This window comes from Melanerpes formicivorus, unplaced genomic scaffold (genome assembly GCF_026170545.1).
Source record: "Melanerpes formicivorus ecotype bairdi unplaced genomic scaffold, bMelFor1.0.p_v2 SCAF_8, whole genome shotgun sequence".
NCBI classification, from domain to species: domain Eukaryota; kingdom Metazoa; phylum Chordata; class Aves; order Piciformes; family Picidae; genus Melanerpes; species Melanerpes formicivorus.
In genome coordinates, this window is record NW_027142360.1 from 26428307 (window position 1) to 26445225 (window position 16919).

The following is a 16919-nucleotide window of genomic DNA, read 5'->3' on the forward strand; positions in this document are numbered from 1 at the left end:
TCCCTGGAGGTGTTCAAGGCCAGATTGGACAGGACCTTGAGCAAGCTGGTCTAGGGAAGGTGTGGATTAGAACTGGATGATCCTTATGGCCCCTTCCAACCCAAAGCATTCTACGCTTCTGTGGTTACAGAACAACTTCCTGCTTAAGGACAACTTTGCAAGCTCTCCTTGCATTCAGCTGGCAGGTAGTCAAGGCATAAAATGGATGTTTCCCATCCCAACCTTGCACTGCTGCCTTCAAGTCTTGCATTTTGCTTGACATTCCCACATGATTCCCACATCATCAAGAGGAAACCCTTCAAAACACCTGGGAGCAGATCTGGCTCCCTGGCAAGGGAACTGGGAGCACCCCCACTGCAGGCACCGGGGGCAGGAAGGTGCTCAAGTTAGACACCCCAACTTTTCAACCACAGCTTTCACCTCACAGTTTGAGAGGAGCAAGCTTTTCTGTGTCCCCATGAATGAAAGCCTGCACATCCTGACCCTCACCACCGGCAGCCCACGCCTGAAGCACTTTGGTACTGTTAAGTAGGAGTCCAACTCCAGGCAGCTTCCAGGTCTTCTGGAATTTCCATGCCTGAACAGCATTATCCCCCCTCCTTCATCCACTCCATTCCACCACAACACAAACCTCCCACAGTAATTCCTTGAACAAAGGGGATCACCTTCCCACAGAAGGGACAGAGAGACCAAGAGCAGCTCATCCATCTGATTACCAGGGCTCTGCTGCTGAGCAATTAGCATCTACCCACAGGATTCTGAACCTCCACAGGCACTCTGCACTTAATGCCTGGTGGGCTGACACAGCCTACATGCAGAGATGGATCTCCAGAACAACACCATGAGCACACAAACTCTTCATGCCTCTTTAAGGACCTGAGCACAGAAGCCTGCTCATCTAAGCCGGCTTTGTGGGCACAATAGGGCACAGTGAGCCACAAGTAACAATATATTCCTCCATGAAACTCTATGACTGCCAGGCTGAGGTGAACAATAACTTTGACACTTCCAGGTCAACAAGACCCTCAGGTATCATATGCCCAGCTAAGGCTAACAGTTACCACAGCCTGCATTGCTTTATGAGGAGAAAGACAAACAGCAAAGAAGATTTCTGGCTGGAAGACTGTTTGGCTAAACCACCTTGTCTACACTGAGGGCCAGGTATAAGCATCTCACTCCCAGGAATTTAAGGTCCTTGGCTGCAGGAAAGCCTCTGGAAACAATCTGCAGCCACAAACAGCTTCACCTAGAGTCAATCTACCATTGTAAGCACCCTGCCATAGCTGCTGCTTCACTGAAGACAGCCACCAAAGGTCAAAGGCCCTGAAGACCACCCCCCCCACCACCACCATCTGACAAGGGGAAGTGGGCACAAACTTGAACACCAGAAGCTCCACCTATACTTGGATTTAGGGGTGGCAGAGCACTGGAGCAGGCTGTCCCAGAGAGGTGGTGGAGTCTCCACCTCTGGAGGCATTCAAAACTCCTCTGGCTGTGCTCCTGTGAAGGGAGCTGGACTCCCTCTCCAGAAGTTCCTTCTGTGGCTGGCGTGAATCATGTACTGCAGAGTGCTCTTTCAAGCCACATCACATCTTCATCCAATGGCCAAAAGCTGGTGGCCAGCTAGCAGCCTAGGACAATTTATCAACTGGCATCTGATCACAAGCTATGACAGCAGAGCAAGGAGCAGATCAGACAAATGAGTTTATACAGCTATGGAGATGCTGCTGCAGCTGCTAATGAGACAGAAATAGATCAAGCAGAATGCCCCACAACTAATTACATCAAACTTGTTTCAATTTTAATTAAGAAAGAGCTCTGTTCAAGCCTGCACTTGAGGCCCAGAATTCAAGTAGAGCCAGGAAGGCAGGAAAAGCTCCAGCTCCAGCCACTGCTCACTTGGCAGTGAAAGGCTTGGAGATGGAGCACCAGGGCCAGGGCAAAACTTGTCTTCAGAGGATGTCATCACAGGATGGGTTGGGTTGGAAAGGATCTTAAAGATCATCCAGTTCCAACCACCCTGCCATGGGCAGGGACACCTTCCACCAGCCCAGGCTGCTCAAGACCTCATCCAACCTGGCCTTGAACACCTCCAGGGAGGAGGCAGCCACAACCTCCCTGAGTAACCTGTGTCAGTGTCTCACCACCCTCACTGGAAAGAATTTGTTCCTCATCTCCAGCCTAAATTTGCCCTCTTCCAGCTTCAGTCCATTCCCCCTTGTCCTGTCACTACAGGCCCTTGCAAAAAGTCCCTCCCCAGCTTTTTTGCAGCCCCCTTCAGGTACTGCTAGGCTGCTCTGAGGTCTCCCTGGAACCTTTTAGAATAGAATAGAATTAACCAGGTTGGAAAAGACCTTTCTCCAAGCTGAACATCCCCAGCTCTTGATCATCAGCCAATTCCTACAGGAGAGCCTCTCTGCACACTGCAGAAACACCCTGGATGCAGTTCTGATGTCAGAACCTGCAACATTCAAGGGCTTCCTGTTAGAGCAAGTTCCAACTGCCTCCTTTTGCAACCCAGTGCTGATGCAGAATGCAACTACAGGCAGTGATGTGTTTGAGTATCTCAGCATAAAGCCTACTCCTGAGCTACCATCTAGTAAGATTTATCTCTTCAACTAGTGGAACATTTTGGTTTGAACAGTGTTATCATAGAATGCCAGGTTGGAAGGGACCCCAAGGACCATCTGCTCTGACCTTTCTCGGTGACAGTGGAGTTGAAATGAGCACCCTGTCAAGCTGAGTCTTAAAACTGCCCAGTGTAGGGGGATCCACCACTTCCCCTGGGAGATGTCTGACAGTTCTCAGGGGGAAACATTTTCTTCTGGAGTCCAGTGTTCCAGTTCAACTCCATTCTTGCAGAGGCCATCTGAGCTCTATCCTTCTTGAGCACCACAAGCTCTGAAGCATGAAAGTTAAAAGCAACTCACCTAAAACTTCCTGTTTGCTAAAATCTCAAAGCTGAGGCAGGTGCCAAGCCCCAAACCAGCCAGCAAGCCCCCCCAAGCCAGCCAGCAAGCCCCCCCCAAGCCAGCTACACAACATTGCTTACTTAAAGTTATTCTAGTGTCCACATTCGAGGATTCATACAATGGGTTGAGTTGGAGAGGACCTTAGAGCTCATCCAGTTCCCACCCCCTGCCATGGGCAGGGACACCTCCCACCACCCAGGTTGCTCAAGGGCTCATCCAACCTGGCCTTCAACACCTCCAGGGAGGAGGCATCCACAATCTCCCTGGGCAACCTGTGCCAGTGTCTGACCACCCTCCCTGGAAAGAGTTTCTTCCTAATCTCCAGTCTAAATGTCCCCTCCTCCAGCTTCAATCTACTGCCTCTTGTCCAACCACCACAAGCTCTTGTCAGATGTTGAAATTAAGGCTGCCTTGAAGTGGTAGCTTGTGGTGGCCACACACTGACAATCCAGCAGCAGAGTTTAAGAGAGGCAGAACTGCTACTGCTACGAAGCACAGGGCTCACCACACCTCAGACCCCTAGGCAAGCCTTCCCAATTACTGAATTTGCATCTAACACTTCCTCCAGCAACCCTGGGGGAATGCATTTTTGCATTGTAATAGCAAGAGAATGAAATCTCAAAGCACTTGAGCAAACTCCTACCTGGAGAGCTGAAGCTCCAGCAATTACACATCCTGTGTCCTTTGATTTAACTTAGCCATCTGCTTGCACACTCTGCCTCCACATCTCCAGCATCCAGCTGGAACTAGCGTTTGACCTTCACCAGCACCCTAAAGCTGGTTGCTGTAAGATAGGAAAAGGCTTGCCAAGTGATTAGCTGAGGAAAGCCTTGCTTTAATCTAATTAGCTCAATGAAGAGCAGACAGATCTCCATACCAAGAGGCTGCTCTGACACAAGCTGTCCCCACGTTCCAGTTGTCAGGCCATGGGGGTTACACAGCCCAGATATCCATGACCAGAACAATGCCTGGAAGGGTCTCCTGCAGCCCACAGCTCTGACAAACACCCAGAAGACAGTTCCTCCACCCACAAGCCTCAAAGCTTCCTTCTCAGCACTTCCTTTTACAAGTCTCACCTACTTTTTGCTCTGTGATGACACTGTAAACTAAACCCAAAAGGCTGAATTTGCTTATAATCCTAGCAGGCAATTCCAAGCAAAGACCAGAATCCAAGGAAAAGAAACCACCAAACCTCTAGACACAGCTGTCCCAATTCTCACTGTTTCTAGCATGTTCCAGCACCTAAGATGCATTTACTGTATGTGTCAGCTCCCTCACAGAATCAGAGAGCTGTTTTGGTTGGAAAAGAACCCTGGGATGGAGTCCAACCTTCAACCCAACCCCACCATGGACATCAAATCCTATCCCCAAGTGCCATGGCCACAGGTTTCTTGAACACCTCCCAGGGATGGGGACTCCACCACCTCCCTGGGCAGCCTGTTCAAAGAAATTTTTCCTCATCTCTAACCTAACTCTCTCTCCCCTGGCACAATCTCAGGCCATTTCCTCTCCTTCTATCACCTGAGACTAGGGAGAAGAGACCAAGCCCCACTCACTGCAATCATTCAGGGAGCTGTGGAGAGCAGTGAGGTCTCCTCTCAGCCTCCTCTTCTCCACACTGAACACCCCCAGGTTCCTCAGCTGCTCCTGCCCAGCCCTGTTCTCCAGACCCCTCACCAGCCTTATTTCCTCTCTTTGGACACACTCCAGCACCTCAATGTCCTTCTTGGAGTGAGGAGCCCAAAAGTGAGCCCAGGATTGGAGGTGCAGGGTGCTGTGGCCCCGCTGGCCACACCGCTGCTGAGCCTGGCACAGCACTGGAATTGCCTTAGTCCATTTGAGCAATGATTTCCTTCCCTGGCCATCTCATTAGACAGCAAGGAGCATTAATGGGATTTATTTCTGTTGTTCTGAAGCTCCTCCAAGCAAACTTCAGGAGTCCTGAGCACCAAAACCACGGAGAGCACGCTGCACTTGCTTAAATGAAACCATTTAAGTTGAATGAAGTGCAATTCCTCAGCCAGCACCAGGCATTTAACAACTCATCCTCATTTGCATACTGGCCTGGTTTTCTTCCAGAAAAGCCTTTTTCCATATTAATAGCACTTGAAGTAGAGCAATGTGCTTCTGACCATGCTTCCTGACACCAGGGGTGACAAAGGCTCTGCAGAGCTCTGAGCCTGCAGGCAAAGAGCAGAAGCTCCTCCTGACCTGATTCTGGTTCTGCATTCAGGAAACCTTCAGAGAAAGTTAAAATTAGTCTTAAAACTATTAGGAAATAGTTATGCCTAATGAGCTTAAGCCTAATTACTTCCACAAAGTCACTCTGCATATGACTGACTCCTTGCTATTACAGCAGCAAACATTCAGTCAGGGTGAGTTTCAGCTGCTGGTTGTCTGGGGCTTGGGGTTGGTTTCTTTCTTGCTACTCTCCAGCCACACCACCACAAAATATTCCTTATGCTCACTGAGCTGTAAGCACCCAAAAAACAACGTTCCTTGTGCTCACAGAGCTGGGAGCATGTAGAATCTAAACACAGAAATATAGCTGTCTAAATCTAAACATGAAAACCCAAACACCCAAATAGAAACACACAAACAGAAAGCCCCAGTTGGAATCACTCTGAGGTGAATAAACTCTACAGCTTAGCAAATTTGTCACTTAGAACCACAGGATTGCTTTGGCTGGAAAAGAGCTCCAAGATCACTGAGTCCAACCATCAACCCAGCCCCACCATGGCCATCAAACCCTGGCCCCAAGTGCCATGGCCACACATTTGTTGAACCCCTCCAGGGATGGAGACTCCACCACCTCCCTGGGCAGCCTGTGCCAATCCCTGACCACTCTTATAGCAAAGACATTTTGCCTCACCTCCAGCACAACCCTCCCCTGGAACAACTTCAGGCCATTTCCTCTCCTTCTATCACCTGGGATTAGGGAGCAGAGCCCAACCCCCACCTCACTGCAGCCTCCTTTCAGGGAGCTGCAGAGAGCAATGAGGTCTCCCTCAGCCTCCTCTTCCCCAGGCTGAACACCCCCAGCTCCCTCAGCTGCCCCTCCCCAGCCCTGTTCTCCAGACCCTTCCCCAGCTTGGTTGCCCTTCTCTGGACCTCCTCCAGCCTCTCAATGTCCTTCCTGAGAGCAAGGCGCCCAAAACTGAACCCAGTATTTGAGGAGCAGCCTCACCAGTGCCCAGTACAGGGCTGCAACAAACATGTAAGGAAGAGCAGGGAAGTGGAGAAGTGGAGAGCTTCCTCTGACCTCAGGGAAATGACTGTTTCACCACTGGTGGCAACTGACTGAGAAGAACAGCAGAGGATCATGAAACAAGAGAGACACAGCACCATGAAGCACAAGAGAACATGAATAACCTGGGGGGATGAGGCTTTAAGCTGGAAGAAGGTAGATTTCAACTGGGGATGTGGTTTTAAACCAGAGCAGGGTAGATTTAGACCGGGCTTTAGGAAGACATTCTCTCCAGTGAGGGTTTGAGACACTGGCACAGGCTGCCCAGGGAGGCTGGGGATGTGCCCTCCTGGAGGTGTTGAAGGCCAGGCTGGATGAGGCCTTGAGCAGCCTGGGCTGCTGGGAGGTGTCCCTGCCCATGGCAGGGGGTTGGAAGTAGATGATTTTTAAGGTCCCTTCCAACCCAGACCATTCTCTGAAGCTATTAGGCTGATTCTGGGTGTGCTACAACCCCCTGGCAGCAGCCAGACTTCCACATGCAGCCACTCCTGTTTGACACCATTCTGCCTACCCCATGAAATGAGTGGTGGCTGGTCTGGGGAAGAGTGGGGTGGTGGAACACTTCACACTGTTGGTATTTAAGCACAGTTTAGAGTAATTGGCTAATTAAAGGAACTCAATGGGATCAAATAGTGCAGGGTCAGACTCCAGAGTGAAACTAAGTGTGAAGGAACAAACAGCTGCAGGCAGGCACAGAGCTGCCTGTCAAAACTACAATCCAGTTTGAGACTTGATGCCTTATTCACATAATTCAGACTAAACAGCTGGGGTTTTGAGGCAGTTTTCCTCCTTAATCCTCAAAAAAAGCAGGTACCTACTAAAACATTGCCTCCTTGTTGAGCAATCATTATTAGATATGTCATCAGCTGTCAGCAAGTGTTTTTCCCTGAGCAAATATTTCTCAAGTGCATATAAATGGCTTAAAGAGGGCCCAAACCAAGCTATTTTAAGCTCCCTTAGTATTTTTTAAGCTATTTTAAGAGTAGGAATCTCTGGGTCCTTAACTTGGGAGGTTTACTAAACTATGTGAGGCTTGCCTAGGAAATGGAAGCCTGTCCCTGTGCAGTAGGAATTCTCAGCTGGTTTTCTTCCAGCAGACTGAGGTGCTATGGTTCTGTGTCCCTGGAGATGGTCAAGAATGTGAGGCCATGGCACGTGGAGCCATGGTTTAAATAAGGGCCAGGGTGGTGCTGGGGTGATGGTTGGGCTTGATGACCTTAGAGGCCTTCTCTAACCAAAGCAATTCTGGTTCTATTCTAAGGCAGGCTCAAGGCAGGGTACTAAGATACACTGTATGGCCATGGAACTCTGGATCTTTCAGGTTGGACTCAATGATCTTTGAGATCTCCTCCAGCCTTGGTGATACTGTGATCTTGGAAGAGACCTTGGAGATGCTCGAGTCCGAGCCCTTGCTCACAGCCCCACTGCTGCTGCTGAGCCACTGCCACGAAGCCACAGCCCTCAGCACCACATCCATGCATCTTTGAAATCCCTCCAGAGATGGAGACTCCACCACCTCCCTGGGCAGCCTGGGGCAGTGCCTGAGAACCTTTGCTGGGAAGAAATGTTTCCTAATATCCAACCTGAACCTCCCCTGGCACAATTGAGGCCATTTCCTTTTGTACTGTCACCTGCTGCATGTGAGAAGAGAGTGACCCTCACCTGCCTCCAACCTCCTTTGAAGTAGTTCTAGAGGGTAATGAGGTCTCCCCTCACCCTCCTCTTCTCCAGTCTAAACAACCCCAGCTCCCCTGGCCATTCCTCATAGAGCAGCAGGGTTGATGGTTGGACTTGATGATCATAGAGTCACAGAATGGTCTGGGCTGGAAGGGACCTCCAAAGGTCACCTAGTCCAACCCCTCTGCAGTCAGCAGGGACATCCTCAACCAGATCAGGCTGCCCAGAGCCCTGTTGAGCCTCACCTTGAGTATCTCCAGGGACAGGGCCCCAAACACCTCTCTGGGCAACCTGATCTCAAAGGTCTTCTCCAACATGATTGATGCCATGTTTCCATAAAGCCCTTCACCAGCTTAGCTGCTGCTCTCTGGACATACTCCAGCACCTCAATGTCCTTCCTGGAGCAAGGGGCCCAAAACTGAACCCAGTAAAGTCTGCAAGTTTGGGTTTAGCTGTCAACTCACATCAACTTGGCTAAAACACAACTCTGGACATCAGAACAAAAGCTCCTGAACAGAGCAGCAAACCTCTACCTTCTGATCCTCAGTGGGGCATGCCCAGGCCATAGGGTTGAACTTCAAGGCTTCAGCCTCCAATAACCCAAAGGCAAAAGCTGCAGAAGGTTATTTTGGTAGGGGGAAGCACACTTGGTGTGAGAAGACTTTGTAGGAGCTGCCTTTTCCCACACAGCCAAGCAGTCCCCACTCTGAAGGCATCTGCAGACAGCCAGAGATATCCCCAGAGAGAAATCAGACTGAAGGAACCACAGAGTGCCTGGCTGCACCAAATTCTTCAGCCAGGTTTGCACAGCAGTCTCCCCAGTCCAAAGTGTTTGACAGTCAGGAATTCCACAAGCAGCTGTCTGGAGAAAAGAACTGTGCCTTCCAGGAAACACACCTTGCAGGCAGGAGGAGCTAAAAACCAGCCTTGGACCTTACAACCACAAACCTGGCTGTCCACATCACGAAGCTGTGGTGCTCTTGCTCAGCTGTACCCTGAGGAGAAGGCTGGAGAACCTCTCCTACAAGGGCAGGCTGAGGGAGTGGAGGCTGTTCAGCCTGGAGGAGAGAAGGAGACCTTAGAGCTAGGGTCTTGAGCAACCTGCTCTAGCGGAAGGTGTCCCTCCCTATGGCACGGGGGAGGTTGGAATGATGATCTTCAAGGTCCTTTCCAACCCAAACCACTCTATGATCAAACACAGGGCACACAGCAGCTAGGAAAAGAGGGCTCAGATGTATGTCTAGATGCACAAGTATTTGGTATCTTCATTTGGATAGCCCCAGCCCATCACTGATGCACAAAGCCAGAGCAGACTACAATTACAAAGGTCTACACAACACCAGTGTTTACCATCAGAGCAGAAGATAGCATCTGAGACACCTGATTAGCTTTCAGTGACTATTTGTTGACCCAATTTTCAGGAAAATCCCTCTGGCCTGCATGAAACTGCCCCCAGCTCTGCACTGCACAGAGGGGTGTTGGCAGGAGATGCCACTCAGCAATGCAGAGCTCAGGAGAAAGCTCTTCTAGCAAAGCCAGCAGAGGGAGTGCAGGCATCATTTTCCTTGTCAGCTGTGGAAAAGAGCCTCAGCCTTGTGAGGAAGCACTGAAGGAGCTGTGCCTGCAAACCTGATGCAGCCTGAAGCACACCAAGAACTTGCCCAGGCTTTCAGAGGTCTGTAAAGGGACAGCCAGCAAGGGGAGTGCTTCCCTGCCGAGGCACAACCAGCACCTCTGCGATGGGGACAGGCTGACAGCCTGGGGCTGCTCAGCATGGAGAAGAGAAGGCTGCAGGGAGACCCTCGAGCTGCAGTATCTGCAGGGGACCTACAGGAAGGGTGGGGAGGGACTGTCCAGAAGGGGCTGTGGGGATAGGACCGGGGCAGTGGTTTGGAATTGGAGCAGGGCAGAGTTTGGCTGGACATCAGGAGGAAGTCTGCACAGGGAGGCTGGGGAGACACTGGCACAGGTTGCCCAGGGATGTGGTTGAGACTCCATCCTGGAGACATTCAAGACCAGACTCGATGTGGCTCTGGGCAGCCTGATTTAGATGGAGATGTCCCTGCTGACTGCAGGGGGGCTGGACAAGATGACCCTTGAAGGTCCCTTCCAACATGATGCAATCTGTGAGTGTCTTCTACCCAACAGCCATGGCAGGATCAAGCCCTGGAAGGGTCTGCCCAGGGAAGTGGTGGACTCCCTATCTCTGGAGGTATTTAAAAGGTCTGCAGATGTGATGCTGAGGCACATGGTTTAGAGGTCACCTGGCAGTTGCACTCTATGATCTTCAAAGTGTTTTACAACCCAAACTATTCCATGATTCCATCAACTGTAACAGAATCAGCAAGTTCCATAAACCTGAGGGTTCACATCAAAAGAACCACCAAACAATTCTGCAGCTACAGCTGCAGTGAGCTGACTGACAGTTTCCATTCCTGGGGATTCACAAAAGCTAAACCCTTTTGGTTGCCCATTCCTTAAAAAGCAGCTTCAACTTGGAAGGAAAGTACCTGGAAGGAGCCCACATGAAAGCTGGGGAGGGACTTTTTACAGGGGCTTGCAGCAATGGGATGAGAGGCAATGGATTGAAGCTGAAGAGGGCAGATTGAGACTGGAGCTTAGGAAGAAATTCTTGACAGGGAGGGTGGGGAGGCACTGGCACAGGTTGCCCAGGGAGGCTGTGGATGTCTCCTGGAGGTGTTGAAGGCCAGGCTGGATGAGGCCCTGAACAACCTGGGCTGGTGGAAGTTGTCCATGCCCATGGCAGGGGGTTGGAACTGGATGATCCCTCAGGTCCCTTCCAACCCAACCCATTCTATGACTTCCCCTGCTAGCAACTGAATCTTAGGTATCTAATGAGGAGCAAAACCAAGGGAGGTTGGGTGAGCAACTTGGTCTTGTAGAAGGTGTCCCAGCCCATCACAGGGGGGTTAGAATTAGCTGATCTTTAAGGTCCCTTCCAGCCCAACCCATTCTATGAATCTATAAGAAGCTGAGCAACTCCAAGTTGAGCAACTCCAAGCTGAGCCCAGGCAAGGGAGCCAGGTAGGCGCAGTGCAGGGGAGCAGAAGGCAGCAAGGAGCTCAGCTTCCCACTGGTGCTCAGAGGCAGGCATCTACTGGCACATCTGCTCTTCCACATCCTCTGAGGGAAGAGCTCTGCTGCTTTATTTAGCAGATCCATTGATCAGCCAGCTTTGGAGCTGGCAATTACAGCTCAACAGTGTTGACACAGCGAGGGCTTGGGCAAAGAGTCTCAAAGAGGAACAGGCTTTAAGCAGAGACACTGAGAGCTTTCTGCCAGCTCCTAGGAGGGGAATGCTAAGCTCTAGGCCAACACAAGACAACCTCCACAGACACTCATGGCTTCTTCAGGCTGCAAAATTCTGACAGCATTTGGTTTTTTAAGGCAGTGTGGAGCATGTCCAGAGAAGGGCAACAAAGCTGGGGAAGGGTCTGGAGAGCAGGGCTGGGGAGCAGCTGAGGGAGCTGGGGGTGTTCAGCCTGGAGAAGAGGAGGATGAGGGAGACCTCATTGCTCTCTACAGCTCCCTGGGAGGAGGCTGCAGTGAGGTGGAGCTTGGGTTCTTCTCCATAGGATCAAGTGATGGGAGGAGAGGAAATGGCCTGAAGTTGTTCCAGGGGAGGCTGAGGTTGGAGATTAGAAACAATTTCTTTGCTGCAAGAGTGGTCAAGGACTGGAACAGGCTGCCCAGGGAGGTGGTGGAGTCCCCATCCCAGAGGTGTTTAAGAATCCAGTGGCCATGGCACTTGGGGATGTGGTTTAATGGCCATGGTGGTGCCAGGCTGACAGTTGGACTTGATTCTAGAGATCTTTTCTAACCCAAACAGTTCTGTGACTCTTATTTCTTGTTAAGAGGCTAAGCTAATACAAAAATCTTGCCCATCTTGCCCATTTAGCCACCCAATCAACTGCCTGAGGATTGCTTTTTGTTTCACTCTTTCAAACTTGGCATGTTAAAAGCTCACACAGAAGTGGAAAGCTCCAGAGCCTGCAGGAAGAGCAGCAAAGCACCACCCTCCTCCTGAAGAAAAGAAACATCTTCCACCACCTTAAACTTGCCATGAACTTGGAGAAGCTTTGACAGCTCGAATCATTAGGTTTGGATTGCTATCTACCCAAGAAGAAGAATGTGCCTGTAGCTATGGAACTCAGCCTTCACTTGTTTCAAGTGTTGGAAATAGAACAACCACCCTTGGGCAAGTTAGGTGACTGCTGCTGCTCCCAGCTTCCCAGAGGAGCACAGTGGTGCTCACTCCTCAGCAGTCACCAGCTGGGTAAGTCAGAGTGGGCCAAACCCATTCCCACCTTGCACAACTCAGGGTTGAACACTGTAGAGCTGACTAAAGTTTCTCCCCTGGCACATGGGACAAGATCACCTCACTCTTCCTGTTGAAATGCAGCAGCATGCCTTGGTACTGACTTCTGCTGGGTTGGTTTCCTGGACTCTGGCCAGGGTCCTCACTACACTGTATCACAGGATGGGTTGGGTTGGAAGGGACCTTAAAGATCATCTGGTTCTGGCTGCTCTGCCATGGGCAGGGACACCTCCCACCAGCCCAGGTTGCTCAACACCTCACCCAGCCTGGCCCTGAACACCCCCAGGGAGGGCACATCCACAGCCTCCCTGAGCAACCTGGGCCAGAGTCTCACCACTCTCATACTGAAGAGCTTCTTCCTCAGCTCCAGACTAACCCTACTCACCCTCAGCTTCAACCATTCCCCCTTGCCCTGTCTCTATACACCCCTATGGAAGGTCTGCAGCCTTCCTGTAGGATCCCTTCAGGTACTAGAAGGCAGCTCTAAGGTCCCCCCAGAGTCTTCTCTTTTCCAGGCTGCACAACCCCAGCTCCCTCAGCCTGACCTCTGAGCACACACTTCATGACTTTATGACTAAATGTCTGTCCACAGGTGGAACAGCAAGGTGAATGACAAAAGTTCACACAGCAGTTCAGTGGTCAAGCACAACACAGCTCTACCTCATTCACCCTGCAGCTGGAGTCTCATGAAGTTCCTCGATTATCATGCTTGCAACACCCATTACAGTTCAAAGAAAACAGGCTTCTAACCAACTTAAAACATGGGATCCAGTCGTAGGGAATAGGAGGGGTGGGGGGAAGCACTGCAAAGCCCCTGGAAACGTAGAATCATGGACTTGTTTGGGTTGGCAAACACCTCCAAGGTCATCAAGTCCACCCAACAATCTGAGGCCACCATGGCCATCAAACCATGTCCCACACTGCCACAGCCACAGGCTTCAGGAGCACCTCCAGGGCTGGGGACTCCACCACCTCCCTGGGCAGCCTCTGCCAGTCCCTGACCACTCTTACAGCAAAGAGATTTTTCCCTCATCTCCAACCTAAGCCTCCCCTGGCCATTTCCTCTCCTTCTGTCACCTGGTAGTAGGGGAAAGAGCCCAACCCCCCCCAACTGCAGCCTCCTTTGAGGGAGGCCTGGCCACTCCTTCACAAGCATTTTTGGGCTACTTTTCCTCAGGAAAAGGTTTCTGCACCAAACTCCACCCAAATTTTCACACTTGAAAATGACTCCAGCTGCCTTGAAAGAGCTCCAGAAGTCTGTGATCTCAGATTTTTAACCTGAAACACTGAAGGCCTAACATTTAGTGCACAGCTGAACAATTCCTGGTTGCAGCATTAATCACCCTCCGAGATGTAGCACTCCGGTAATCAGGAACAGCACCGAGCAGATGCAAGAGCAGCTCTGGAAGCTGTGCTCTTCCCCATCCCCTCCTGCTTTCACCACCTAGAGGTCCAACCTCAAGTTCTGAAGCCTGTTTGCATTCCACAGGTTGAAAGTTTGCATTCCTTCCATCACATGAGAGATTCACTTGAGCAAACAGCAGCACCTCTGTCTGAGGCAGGCAGCACTGCAGGGCTTGCTTAAAAACGTGCAGCGGATGAACAGCAACTCCCCTGCCAGAAGGCTCAAACAGCCTCAGCAACCTCAGCCTAGCTGCACTTAGGACTCTTCACAAGGGCTTGCTGTGGGAAGAGGGAATGGACTGAAGCTGGAAAAGGGGAGCTTTAGACTGGGTATTAGGAGGGAATTCCATGCAGTGAGGGTGGTGAGACTCTGGCACAGGCTGCCCAGGGAGGTCGTGGATGCCTCCTGCCTGGAGGTGTTCAAGGCCAAGCTGCCTTGAGCCACCTGGGCTGGTGGGAGGTGTCCCTGCCCATGGCAGGGGGGGGTTGGAACTGGATGATCTTCAAGGTCCCTTCCAACCCAACCCATTCTGCATCCCTGAGTCCCTCCAGCAAGCCAAGGGGCGCAGAGTGGCCGCTGGCAGTGTGAGATGCTGATGCAAGTGGCCAGGACTGCTGTGCTGAAGCTGGGCTGGTGCCTGCAGCAGCTGCAGGCACACACAGCAGGAAGGATGTGGTTTCACAGTTAGGGTAGGAATATCCCAGCCCACACTACTGCCAGCAGCTCCAGCCCTCTGCCCTGGCCTGCACCAGCGCTCACACTCACCTGACTTCAAGGTCAGGGGACAGCCCCAGATGGGAACTGGTGACAGGGGAGCCGCTGGCGCCGGCTCCTCCCGAGGGTGACATGGGTGACAGGGACTGCCCCTTGCCAGCACAGCACAGGCCTCACCAGCTCAAACCAACCATGGAGCCTCTTCTCCTCACTCCTGTGCTCAACCTGGCAGGAACCTGGCTGCACCTTCCCTGGGAGGCCCCCGCTGAAGACTGTCACCAGGGACCCCTCCTCAGCCACCTCCCTTCCAGGCCAAGCAAAGCCACTTCACTCAACCTCTCTCCACCTAGCACAGCCCAGCCCCTAAGTGGCTTAGTGACCCTTTTGCCAGCCTCTTGTCAGGACACCATTTTGGATGCAGCCTCACAAGCACAATGGAGGTCAATAACCTGCCAGCCACACTCCTGCCAGCATCAGCTAGTCCTCACCAGCACAGGACAACCCTACTGCTGACTCTGGAGGATGTCCCACTGCCCTCCTTCTCCAGCCCCTCCACAGGGAGGTGACCATCAGGCAGCTGAGGCAGCTCCCTGGTCACCCTCATCCCCAAGGATCTGGACCAGCCAGCAGCCCAACCACCACAATCCAGCAGCAGCTGCACATCACCATCTCCAGCTACTCCCAGCTGCTGAAGCAAGGAGGAAAACCCTGCAGTAATGCTTTTGCTTTGCCAGCTCAGTGATGCTCAGGAGGGGCTTTTGGCAATTCCCCATCAGGAGCATGAAGCAGCCCTGGTTTATGACCACTGCCTCAAAGTAACAGGTGGTGCTTGTCCTGGTGAAGGCACTTTGCACAGGGGTTTACATACAGCTATCCTTAGTCTCCAGGTTCATTTCCCTACCTTTAGATTTGACAACAGATTCATAGAATGGTTTGGGTTGGAAGGGACCTTACAGATCATCCACTTCCAACCCCCTGCCATGGGCAGGGACACCTCCCACCAGCCCAGGTTGCTCAAGGTCTCATCCAACCTGGCCTTGAAGACCTCCAGGGAGGAGGCACCCACAACCTCCCTGGGCAACCTGTTCCAGTGTCTCACCAACCAGAATGAGAACATCAAGCTTCAGGTCTACAGAGATCCAGTGGTTTTGTTTCAGAGTAGTTCACTTGCCAAAAAGAAAGCAACCACAGAGCAGTCCCCTCAAGCATCCACTGCCCTGCAGCCTTCCATCTGTTACACTGCTGGCCTGTCCCTAATCTCACATGGGCAGCTTTAGGGTGTCAGACTTTGCATAATCAAGACAACCTTTCCTGAACAGCTTTGGTCATATGGTTTGAGGTGGAGCAATGGCAAGATCAATAATCAGACCATAGAATGGTTTGGGATGGAAGGGACCTTAAAGATCATCTAGTTGCAACCAGCCTGCCACGGGCAGGGGCACCCTCCACTAGACCTGGTTTGCCTAAAGCTCCATCCTACCTGGTCTTAAAACCCTTCCAGGGAGGGGTTATCCAGGGGCAACAAGGGAAAGTCCCATGGGAATTGTTCCCTCACAAGCAGACAACATCCTTGGTTCATGTCCCAGCGCTCCACAGGCTGGGGGTTCATTTTTTTCCACTAAAACTCCTTGACAAAGATTCCTGTGACCTGGGTAAGCACTGAGTGGCTGTCCCCACCTGAAGGAGAGTTCCGCTACGAATGCCTCCACTAACAAACCAACTAACACCACACAAACCCCACCAGAAACCCAAACGAGCTAAGCCAAACCAAACCACACACACACAACCCCCCCAAACAAACAAAAAACCAAACCAGCAAACAAAAAACCCCAAACAACAACAAAACCCAACAAAGAACCCCAAACACAGCCAAAGGTAAGAGGCCATGCTTCCATACAATCATACAACCAACAAGGCTGGAAAAGACCTCCGAGATCATCAAGTCCAACCTGTCACCCAACACCTCCTGACTACTAGACCATGGCACCAAGTGCCACATCCAATCCCCTCTGGAACACCTCCAGGGATGGGGACTCCACCACCTCCCTGGGCAGCACATCCCAATGGCTAACAACTCTCTCTGGGAAGAACTTTCTCCTCACCTCGAGCCTAAACCTCCCCTGGCACAGCTTGAGACTGTGTCCTCTTGTTCTGGTGCTGCTTGCCTGGGAGAAGAGACCAACCCCCACCTGGCTACAACCTCTCTTCAGGGAGTTGGAGAGAGCAAGAAGGTCTCCCCTGAGCCTCCTCTTCTGCAGGCTAAGCAACCCCAGCTCCCTCAGCCTCTCCTCACAGGGCTGTGCTCCAGACCCCTCCCCAGCTTTCTTGCCCTTTTCTGGACACCTTCAAGGGTCTCAATGTCCTTTCCTCAAAACCTAGATAATGTGGTGCCTTAGTACCAAACCTTTTCAAGCCACTTCAGGAGCCAAGGTGCAGACCTGCAGCCACCACAGCCAGATCTACCTGTCCCCAAACCAGGCTGAGAATGGACTTTGGGAGCTGTCACTGCAGCTCCCCATGCAAAGCAAGCTCGCTGCAGAACGTGCACATCCCTGCCCACTGGTA

At 51.7% G+C, this 16919-nt stretch overlaps 1 protein-coding gene across 7 annotated transcripts in view; it reads right to left on the reverse strand.

The window, feature by feature from the left end:
- Positions 1–16919, reverse strand: part of ATP2B1 (ATPase plasma membrane Ca2+ transporting 1) — a 78187-nt gene that overhangs the window by 52131 nt on the left and 9137 nt on the right. The window lies entirely within an intron of this gene.